This window comes from Lemur catta, chromosome 10 (assembly GCF_020740605.2).
Source record: "Lemur catta isolate mLemCat1 chromosome 10, mLemCat1.pri, whole genome shotgun sequence".
NCBI classification, from domain to species: Eukaryota; Metazoa; Chordata; class Mammalia; order Primates; family Lemuridae; genus Lemur; species Lemur catta.
Window position 1 is genome coordinate 44327996 of NC_059137.1, and position 11714 is coordinate 44339709.

The 11714-nt window shown below is 34.2% G+C and overlaps 1 long non-coding RNA gene across 1 annotated transcript; it reads left to right on the forward strand.

The window, feature by feature from the left end:
* The first annotated feature begins 8386 nt into the window (after nt 1-8386).
* On the forward strand, nt 8387-10480 carry LOC123645983. Its single transcript, XR_006737752.1, has 3 exons — nt 8387-8410; nt 10125-10194; nt 10426-10480. It is a non-coding gene; the product is annotated as an uncharacterized LOC123645983 (long non-coding RNA).
* The last annotated feature ends 1234 nt before the right edge of the window (nt 10481-11714 follow it).

Sequence of the window (11714 nt, forward strand, 5' to 3'; positions counted from 1 at the left end):
ATCTTATTTGTTTGCAAAGTTCTTGAACTATAAATAAGGATAAAATTTCAAAGCTGAAGTATGAAAAAAAAGACTGGAGAAAAGTGTTTTTATGCTAATGGCCATAGCAATGATTATAAAGCAGAGTGCACACAGAATGCACCATGGAGATGCTAAATAATATTTATGGAGCATATGGGCCTTGCAAAGCAGAAGCAAAAATGTTCTTTCCTTCAGATTCTGTTTGCCAAATTATTGTGGACATTAAGGAAAATGCTGAAGTTCCATTTGAACTGTGGACCAAACACCCTGACCAAAAACAATGCTGGGATTTGTGTGCTGTCATTTTATTCACCACAACATTAAATAGAACTGTGACATGCTAGAATGATTCTGGGTAAATTGTCTTTTACTTGCTTGATATAAGGATGCTCTAAAGGGAAAAAAAATGGGACAAGGAATAACAGTTTGTGTCAGAAAAGTTTGAATAGAGAAGTTTTCGAAATTCTTAATGGAATCAATATGATATCAAGGGCTAAACAAATCTACTTTTTAATGCAAATTTATTGTTCCAAATTTTATTGTAATAATCTGATGCATCAGTGGGTATTTTGAGGATCTGGAAGTTTTTTTTTAATTTGAAAAATATATAGCTGTATCATTGGTCATCCCTTATGCCTCAACATAGTAAATCTTCATGTAGTCCTTAGTATATCACAGGTGGTTTTCATTTCACTTACTCAGATAATCATAATTAACCACTTGCTAAGTGTCAGGTGCTATGCTGGCCTTTTTATCTCTAGCATTGCAAGATAGATTTTATTTCACTAGTTTTATGATGAGACATTTGAGATTCAGAAAGTCTAAGGGGGGGGGGTGGGCAAAAAAAAGAAAGTCTAAAAAGTTTGTCCAAAATCACAATTTCTAATAAAACTGGAATTCAGTTCTGCCTGACCAAAATTACCCTGTCTTTTTCAGTATACCATTGCTTTGTACAAAAGCATAGATCAATCTCAGCAAAAACCACCAAGTGCTGTAACAGAGATGTAAACGACTACCTTTGAAATATTAGTAGTATCAGGGAGAACTGAAATAACCACCAATTATATTTTGTTTGTAGGAGCAACTTATCAAGACAATTTTAGGATGCTCAAAATCAGTTCCTAAATATTTTTGAGGATTTCTGTAGATGCTCTTTATTTGATTTAAACTGTGGATGTTGTAGAATTGGAATTTTACTTCTCTTGGCTAAAGCTTTAAAGTCCTGATGAGTTTGAGTGACTTGTAGAGATATCCAGCTCCTCTGGCCTATGCAAATCACCCTATCTATAAACTGGGTCTCATATTAATATAAATATAGAAAAATATAAAATTGACACTCAGCAGAACTATACATTTCCACAATGTAACTTCCACATTGCGGGAGAAAACTCACTTGCTCCTATTCCTAAAGCCAAGACAGAATAATTCTTGCAATAGAAAATATGTAGCTATTTTCTCTTTTTGAATAAATGAAAGACACCCTGGTTCTATAAGCTGCACACCCTGGATGACTGAGTAAAAGTTTGAAAAAGTCATATACAGAAGGACATATTCACCAAGCAATTCTTTTTATCTATGCTGATGTTTTATTTAGTTTTGTTGAATTCATTACATTAAAATTCACTCCTACTCTCTGTAAAATTCAAGTCCATTATTTCTGCCAGTATAAAGTACTGGGATAAAACTTGTTTGTAGTCAGCCTTTCCTTGATAATGTATGTAAAAATAACAAGGTGGTCCATATTTCTTTCATTAACAATTTTGTTAATATACTCCTATATAAAACATTTTTCACAGCTTATTCTTTGTCCTGCTTACTGAAAATTTAATAATAGAAATTTCCTTTTTCTAACATAGTTCCTCTGTCTCTTTTTCACTATCAGGTTCTGATTGTTTCCATAATAGGTATTGGTCTTTTACACCAAACTTGCATCCTTTCTATGCATGAATTCTGAGTAAAGAAAAGTAAAAAACACAAGCAATTGTAATAAAAGTTTCAAATTGAACCAAAGCAATGTATACATATATATGAAGCAGATAATTATTTAGAAAAAGAATTGAAAGAGCACATCCTTACTAGGCTTGAATAAGAAAAGAAATGGGTCAATTTCCCTGATGCTGGTGGAAATATTTGCTCTTTGTAGGCAATGGCAGAAGGGAACTTAATCCTGGCATGACTAAACAGGGAAGAGAGACTTCCTTTAGCCCTCTGAGTGACCTCTTGCATTTTAATACTGGAACTGTGCAGAAGGACAAGACCAAATCTACACAGGATGCAGACAGCAATTACCATAGCAGTATTCTTTAATGCTTTCTAGTTTTTTGTCTCCCTGGGAAAGATTAGATGCATGTCTAATTTTATGACATTGTTTTTGCTTGCTACTATTTCTACAGTGCCTGCAATAGAGTAGACTCACATTTTTTAAAATTTATTTCTGGAGAATGAAAATACAAGAGCAACACAACAGTGACAGACAACTAAACAACTAAAATGGTGATGACTAATGATAACTCTAAGTAGGAAATTACAGTTTTCATAGCATTTGAACATTTATAAGTTCATTTTTTCTTCACAACTGCACCACAAAGTCTAGGATGTAATAGAGAAAAAGAGGGGAAAGAAGGGCAATTAAGATCTATGTGACATTTGCCGTGAACCAGGAACTGTACCAGGTTGCTGGTGTGTTAGACACATTTTTTTTCATGGAATCCTCATTGAATCTGTTAAAGTTGGTATAATTTTCTCCACTTTAGAGAGAAATAAACTGAGGTTTTAAGAATAAGCTACTAAAGTTCACAAAGTTAGTCAGGAAGATACTATTTTTTTTCCTAACCTGAAAGCCAAGGCATTTTAACTTCTTATAATTTGCAAGTGGAGGACATCATTTCTGAAAATGAACATTAGTTAATAAAAACCCAAGACTATTTATTTTACAAGAATATACAAAGAGATATACATCTGAAGCTGTTTAACCACAATACCAAAACTAACTCAATGGTAGGTTCAGTACACATCTAATAATAGAAAAATCTAGAAAGATCCAGACAAAGACAGTATTGTATTGTCCTTATATTTTGGCAGTGTCATTTAGACAAATTTAAAACATTTCCAGTTGGAACTTCTGAGCTGAGGTTTGAGAATCTGGTCCTCAACTGGTCCTTCAGTCATTTAATAGATAGAGACCAAGTATATATCTTTAGCATCTTAAGCCAACAAAACAGAGTTGTGTCCTTTGCTGCTATAATTATATGGTCTCAATTTCCACTTTTTTTTACATAAACTAATAACACAGTGGTTATTATCATTATCAAGTATGTTGTACAGTACATAATTATATGTGTTATACTTTTATATGACTGACAGTGTAGTAGGTTTGTTTACACCAGCATCATCACAAACACAAGTAATGTGTTATGCTATGATGTTACAAAGGTTACAATGTCAAGATGGCTACAGTGTCACAATGGCTACAATGTCGCTAGGATTTGATTTCTCCTTTTTTAAGAGAAGAATTGAACTTAATGTTTTCTTCTCTATTGGCTTTTTCCTTGTATCTTAAAGTAAGCAGACTAAACTTTTGTGTGTCTGTAAAAATAACAGTGGGATCCCATTGTTTGGTAAACACCAACAATCTGTTTGGATGATTGGAACCAAATGACCTAGAATTCAGGCTTCAACAGCAGACTTCTTGAGTTTGAATTCCTGTTTCAATAATTTCTGACTAATTGCCTTGTGCAGCTTTACTAATCTCTCTGTGTCAGGGTGCCTTCCGATTTAAAATAGAGCTTTTTATTTTACTAGCCTTATGAAGTTGTGAAACTTATCAGAGGTAATGCTATGATATAAATTGATTAAGATAGTGCTTGGTCCACAATAAATGGTCAAAAAATATTTACTACCATTACTTTTAGTATTATTACTTAATCAAAATATTTTATAAAGCTTAGTGATATTCTGAGACACACAGAATCCCAGAATTCCAGAATTAGCTGCATTCTAATTAAACTAATTCAGCATTTGGACCTCATTAACCAACCCACCAAGCTTTACTCAAACATCTCCATTAGCATGTTCTTCAACACCTCCAAAGTTGGTCCAATATATTTCCTGTGTTCAAGTTCTAAGAGTCTTCTTATTCCTCATCTTGAGCCCCAAACTGTTTTCTTATAATTTGGCTCTCAGTACTGTCCCCTGGAAAAACATACAATGACTAGAATTCCACTTAAGAAACAAAATCTTTCAACTTGTTTAAAAGCAGATAGCAAGTTCCTCTCGAGATTCCATTACTTTAGGCTGAACATTTTTTGTTCCTTTTTTTCCCTACTGATTGACAAGTTTATTTTGACTCCTTCGACTGCTGTTCTTCTTCATTACACTGAAAGCTTTTGTATCATTATATTAGAAGGGAAGTGAAGTATACAGTGGCTCTCAACCCAGGCTGCATATTAGAATATTTGGAGAGCTTGAACAATACCAGTACAAGGGTTCCATATCCAAGATTCTGACTTAATTGATTTGGGATGCAGCCAGGTTGGAGAAAACACTGGTGTAAAAGAAAAAACATAAAATTTATAGTTAGAAACATCTCTTGCCTATGTGATTTTGAACAATTACTTAACTTCTTTAAGTCTGATATTCCTTTGTTCATTTAATCACCAAATACTAGTAAATGCTATAGGTCAGGCATTGTGCTTAACAGGCAATACACAGAAATAAGACATATGTGCTGCTTTCTAGTGTCAAGATAGTAATAATCAAATCATGACAAAAATGGGAATGTATTATACATTTAGATGAGTGCTAGAAAAAAGGATTCTGGTTCTATGAAATTCAACAAAAACAAATCTGGCATAGTTTGTATTATAGAAGGAAAAGTGTTTTGTCTTAAGCCCAGACACAAAATGGCATTTTAGCAAGGAAGGAGAAGCTTCTGTGCTTGAGTCACAGATTTTTGTAAGAGGTAAAGGATGCTCTCTTATCCTTTTCATGGAAAATGACTACATTTTATTTCCTTACATATTTGAAATGTGTGGTGGTGGAGGGTCTTGGGGATAAAGATTTGACATAAAAGCACTTGAGGTGGTGAGTGATGGAATTGGCAGCTTTTTTCCTCTCCCATAGGAAAGTACTAAATGCAAACCTCTGAGCAGGAAACATGCCAGGCATGAAGGGGAGCAGCAGCAATTGGCTGGCACTTCACTTTGTTTGCTGGCCTCTGACTTTCAGCGGAAAATGAATGGAGAAAATACCTTTTCTGGTAAAAGGTATCCCTCCTCTAGGCTAAGGAAATTCTTCATGACATCTAGAAATGTGGGACATTAATTAGTAGCTGTTTTGGCCTGACTTTGTCAGAATAGGTTTTTAAAGTCATAAAGGGTCCAAATCAGCACTTCACTTCACAAACTTTAATGTGTATATACACCTTGTTAAAAAGAAGATTCTTAGTGACTTGGGGAAGAAGAAGGAGGAGGAGGAGGAGGAATATTCTGATGTAGTAGTTTGAAGGTATGGCTTGAGATTCTGCATTTCTAAGAAATTTTCAGGTGATGCCAGTGTTTCTCATCAGTGGAGCACAAGATCTAGTCACTGAATACTCTGCTTCATTTTGGCCATCGCAAAGTGTTTGCTTGATACAATTATTGTGTCAACTACAAGAATAAACTAGATTCTGCCTGTGTATAAACTAAATGCCTTTCCTGCAAATCTTTGAAGTATTAACATATGAATCTGTCTTCCCTAAGGTCAAAATGCCTGAACATTCATCCTATGTGTCCATTTCACCTTAATCATTTAATTCATTGGTTCAGTGGTAATACAATATCCTAGGGATACCAAACTAGTTTGATTTTTGACACTCCTTCTGCCTGCCATCTTGCTGCATGTCTTGACCATTGACTGAATATACTTACCATACCACTGATCACCAGTTATTCAATGCACTCTGAAAACTGCATTGATTAATGTGTCTAAACGATCAAATTACTTAGCCAAAAATCAATATTGCATTTTTAATATTCTGCAGAAAGACTGCTTACTTCTCAACTCTGGAGAAAAAGGAGAATAAAAGAATTATATTTCTGTATCTGAAGTTTGTGCCATACGCAGAGCAAATGCATAAGTTAGAACATTATTTTTTATCTGAAGGCCCATCAGTAATTATTCTCCTTTAGTAGTATAGTAGCCTATTTTAATTGTGGAAGAAGTCCTTTTGGGGCACGGATGCTCTTAATTTTAATCTGCAAATATAAACTAAGAGAACAAACAGGCTTTGTAGAATTGGCACAGATGCAATCACAGGCTATTAGGACCAGAACTAACTTAAAAAGTATCTAACTGGTCCCTATAGTTTGCAATTCAGATATGAAGGCAATAGAAGATAAAAGACTTTCTATGACTAAACCAGTTTGTTAATGACAAAATTGGTATGAACATTAACTCCTAGATTTATAATTTTGATGACTAGAAATGCAGAAACCAGGGCTCTGGTTACAGGTTTGTACAAAACTATTGGACTTCGGAGGTCTTGTTCTTCTCAACTGCAATTTAAACTATAATTTTCCTAGCACACAATTTAGGTGGGTATGCTCTGCATCCAAGAAAATTAATATTAAAAATACACATAGCATTTTGTGCTAACACAATTTTACTTTTGAACACACACTATAAACCTGAATAAATAATTGTCATGAGTAACAGAATACTAACATGAGTCAGTAGAATGAGTGGTTAGGTTATTTGCATGTCACTAGATTCATTTTCAGTTTCATAATTAGTGGTTCAATTAAATATGATACTGAATTTAAATATTAATATAAATAATATCAGATCTCACCAAAGAGAACAGGTAGTAAATTTCAAATGACAAACAAAAAATAAAATGATATATTTAAATTCAGATTAATAAAATGGAAAAAGTCTGTTTCCATGCACTTTAAATATTTTTAAAATATTATGTAAAAAATTATGAGCTATATAATAGCTGTAATAATCATAATGAGAATAGCTACAGATTTCTTTTGCCTTTCTAGTGCACTGTGGATCTACTTTTATACAGAATTGTATGTGTGTGTGTGTGTGTGTGTGCACACGTAGGAAGCATAGCTTAGAAAGGCATCTACCTATTTTTGTTAGTCACAAATTCTATTTTGTATTAAATAAGAACATTGAAGAATTTCCCCAGATACCAATAATACATTTTACCTCAAATAAAACATTTAGGTAATGGAGGGGCACACAAAGAATATACTGTCCCATCGATTCTCTGGGCAGGTAAGAAATGTTCAAAGTGTTTTCCAGTGAGTTCTAGAGAATTTAGAAAATGAGTAGCATCCAGTGTAAATCCCCAGACATGTAAACTACACAAATGAGAAAAATAGATATTTCTTTTTCTCCCTTGAATTGCCTCTTCAGCCTACACTGGGGAAGAATTGGTCTTCTTGGAGCCATAAAAACAGTATGGTGCCTAGTTACTATCCCAGAAGGGAGTCAGGGACTGTTAACCAAGGAGCATGTCTGGAACAATTTTTAACATCCCCAAGTTTGTAATTCCTTATATGTCTGTCTGTTTCCCCATAAAATAAATGTCCTGAGTGTTTGGTTCCACAGGCATCAAGGGAGGCACTAGAAAGACTGTCTCTCTATATGGCTAAACATGAAGAATAACCCTCAAGGGATCTGTTGGTGGTGAGAAGTATAAGGTGAGGAGGAAAGGCAGCTGGAATGCTAAGGCTTGCAGGAGAGCTTAGGGATCTGACTGTGTGGCTCCATAGAAAATACATACCATATTTCATCCAAAACTGGACACTAAGATTAATGCATAGTTGTTTCAGGAAGGAGGGACTTTGAATTATGGAGAGCTGCTTACCTGTCCAGATTCATTAGAGAATTTTCACAATCCACTTCACCTTGTACCAACAGAGCATCCTTAAAAAGCAACAGTGTCCTATCTAATCCCTCTGGAGCAAACAGTTCAAACTTGATCAGTTGGAGAATAATGATAAAAGTGTTTTGCTAGGAGAGGGGTGAAGGAAACCCTACCACTAACTGATAGCATCATCTGTTAGATAAAAGCCCCAGTTTGAAAACAAATCTAGTAGTCTTCCTTTGCACATTTACAAAGTGGAGACAATTTACAAAACCTTACAACTTGCAGAGATGAAAGCTATGTCAATGCTCAGAACGCTTTGTTGTTATCATTGCTTTATTGTTATTTCTGTGTTGTTGTGACACTAGGAATTATGATCATCAAGGGAGGTGACCTAATCAGGAGGAGAGACCTCAGCTTGCTAGAGTGAAGTAGATGCCAGCTGTCAAAGAATGAGTGGTGGAGAGACACACATTATTTATATGGAGGCTGCTTGCTGTTTGATAATCGTCCCCTCTTTGCCAGGTTAGTAACCATTCTGCTCTCATTCCCCGGTTAGCCCCCTTTTCAAAACACACTCAATCAAAGGACGTTATTTATCAAAACACTTGAAGAACCTGGGTGAAGGCTGTATAGTGTGTTTTGCATACTAATTCAAAAGAGATTGCCATTTTAATCAACGGAAATTTTCAGTAAGTATGATCCCCACGGGATTCCAAGTAAAAAAAAAATGTCACACTCCATGGATTGTGTTTTCTTCCCAGTCTTCCATCTTGACACTTAGATTGCTGTCTCTAGTCTACATGAACATGTATGTTTGTTTGTGGCTGTAAACTTACTCACAGTCTCTTAAACTTTTATTATTACTGATGTCATGCTTGGCAGAGTGGTTATAAAAGAATAGAATTATTATAAAGAGCCAGTAATAAGAATGAGAAAAATTGCCTAGAATGCCATTACACAGTAGAAACCATGGCTACCATTTATACCAGATTTTTACTTCAAATCTTTGTCATGTATATTTTCAAGATACATAACAAATAATTTTGTTTTTGTTTTATTTCACTTTAGCATAAGGTAAACATTTATTAGACAAAATACCAAAAACCTAAATTATAAAAAGGATAATCATAATTATATTAAAATGTAAAAGTTGCATATATCATATCAATAAAACCAATGCACACATAAACTACTGTCTAAAATATTTGAAACACATATAAAAAACACATAATTAGTATATAGAATATTCTATAAAATAAAGAACAAGATAACACAATGGAAAGATGGGCAAATAGCATTCATAGAAGAGAAAATTTGAATACTCAGTAAATATAATTCAAAATGCCAAATTAGACTAGAATAAAAATGTTTAAAAACATACACAATAAAAATTATTTCACACAATGATATTCACAAAAATATTGAACTCTGAAAATGCCAACTATTGGGATTTAGAGATGTGAAACAATGGGAAGTCTTAAACATACCTATCAGAAGTGTAAATTATCTTAACTACCTTAACGAACAATTTGTTATTATCTAGGAAAGTAAAACAGGTACATATTCTAAGACTGAACATGTATCTGTATACATCTATATACATACATGTATACATCTATGTATATACATATATACATAATTCCTGTGAATATGTATGTTTATATGTGTATATAGTACACATACAAATATATATATTCCTCATATATATATATGAGAAATGATAAACACTCAGTTGGGGATAATAGATATTTTTGATTGAAGGAAGTATGATGTATTCATGGGAGGAATTTAACTGTATTAAGAAATTTTATTTCTTAAGTAAGAATAGGAAATACCTCCACTGTACTTTACTAAATGCCAAGCACATATATAAGTATTTTACGTGTATTAATACTTGCATTCCTACCAATAACTTTATGGTTTAGGCTCTAATTTTAACCCCTATTTCACAGATGACAGTTTTGAGGCACAGAGAGGTTTAGTAACTTTCCTACTGTCACTCAGCTAGAACATGAGAGAGTCAGGATTCAAACCCAGATGCTCCAGCGGTAAACCCTGTGTTTTTCACACAGCGTAAGCTACCTCCGTCTGTACTCCTTGGTAGCACAAGTGATGTGTGCCAACATGCTCATTAGATCCTTCTTTACCTTTCACATGTCTGAACTGTCTCACAATGTAAAATATCAATAAATGAGTTATGTGCATTAACATACAATCCTGAATTATTCAAATTAAGGCCTTCAGAGAAGTCTGCCAAGAACTGTGAAGAAGACAGTGTTCTAAGAAGGCAGGGACGTGGAGTATGGGTGAGTCTGGGAGTTTTGTGCCTGATTTGAGAACATGAGATTAGGATAAATTAGGTTAATATCCTGCACAAAGTATGATAATTGAAATCGCTTCCTGGCCTGGATCCTAGGAAATTCAGTATGATTTTAGACATAAAGGTAGAGTTAAATCTTGCCTTTTGTGAATCAAAAGAACAAAAACCATTTAGGGGCAAGGCCTGAAATCTATTAAGCTTTCTCTGCTTGGTTCAGAGTGAGGAGGAGTATCCACTGGAGCCATTGCAGTAAGCAGCAAGAGAAAGACTACGTAGGGGTACATGATGCCTAGAACCCCTCCACATTTGCCTCCTCCTGTTCCCCACTAACTGAGATCCATGGGACCTGGAGAGTGTTCTGTAAAGAAGTGTCAGAAGCAGAAACATGGAGAGACATGAGGACTTTATTCTCTTCCTTTGGGCAGACGTAGAAAAAGGGAAGATGGGGAAAACATTCCCTCCTCTACTGTGAACATTAGGGGACAATAAGAAAGATAAACTTATTGTAACAAGGTATAAGCACCATGTCTCCCTGTCATTTGTTTCAACTACATCTACTAATAAACAACCCATTACAATACCACTATTATGGCACACATTTTACTTAAATGTTTACTGAGTTGCTTATTATAATTTCTTTGTCTTTCATGTGTGTATTGCTACACAGGAACTTTTACTTTCACATAAACATGATTCTGTATGAATCTTTCACTGCAATGTATAATGTCATTATGTGTTCAGGAAAATTAAAGCATTTTTGATATTTGCATAAGAAGGAAAGGCATGTGCTTGCATACAAATGCTCTTTTTTTTTCTTTTAGGAAACATTTTCTAAATAGCAAAAAATGTATTTTGCTGATTTATTCTAGAAATTAGAATTAATTCCTTACAACCATTGGCATGATCTTTCATTTAAACCATTATTAAAGACTCTTAATGCTGAAACTGATTTCATTTTTTCCAATTAAAAAATGGGGTTGAATTAAAATAATAAAACATATCATACTTAAAGTTTATGACTATTCAAGCAAATGAATTATTACCAATATTTTTAATTACATGCATAATTTATACAAAAAAGGTTTAAAATGTTTCTAGACATCACTTAAAAGCTTTCAAACATTTTTGCTATTCTGCCAAAATGACCATTGTCTGGTTGAAGATGTTATTGTAAAATATGGAACTATATTATTTAAGCAGAGCACATATACTAGAGTTAGGGATGGGCTTGAAAGTGTTATTGTCAGAATCTGAAATTACCAAGAATCATTGAAAGAAGTTAGCCATTTTCAAGGAAAGCCTTCCCTAAGGATCGTTTGGCTGTTTTCCTGTTAAGACCAGAGCACTTTCCAGAACTCATGACATAGTCAGGGAAGGATCAAAACTTGTTTACTCTTGTATTCATCCTCATAGGTTGCTATTGGCAGCCTGTCAGAACTCTCATCAGGGATTCTGCATGCCTGGGTTACAATGTTGTGATGGATATGAAACATTTGTCTTGACCAC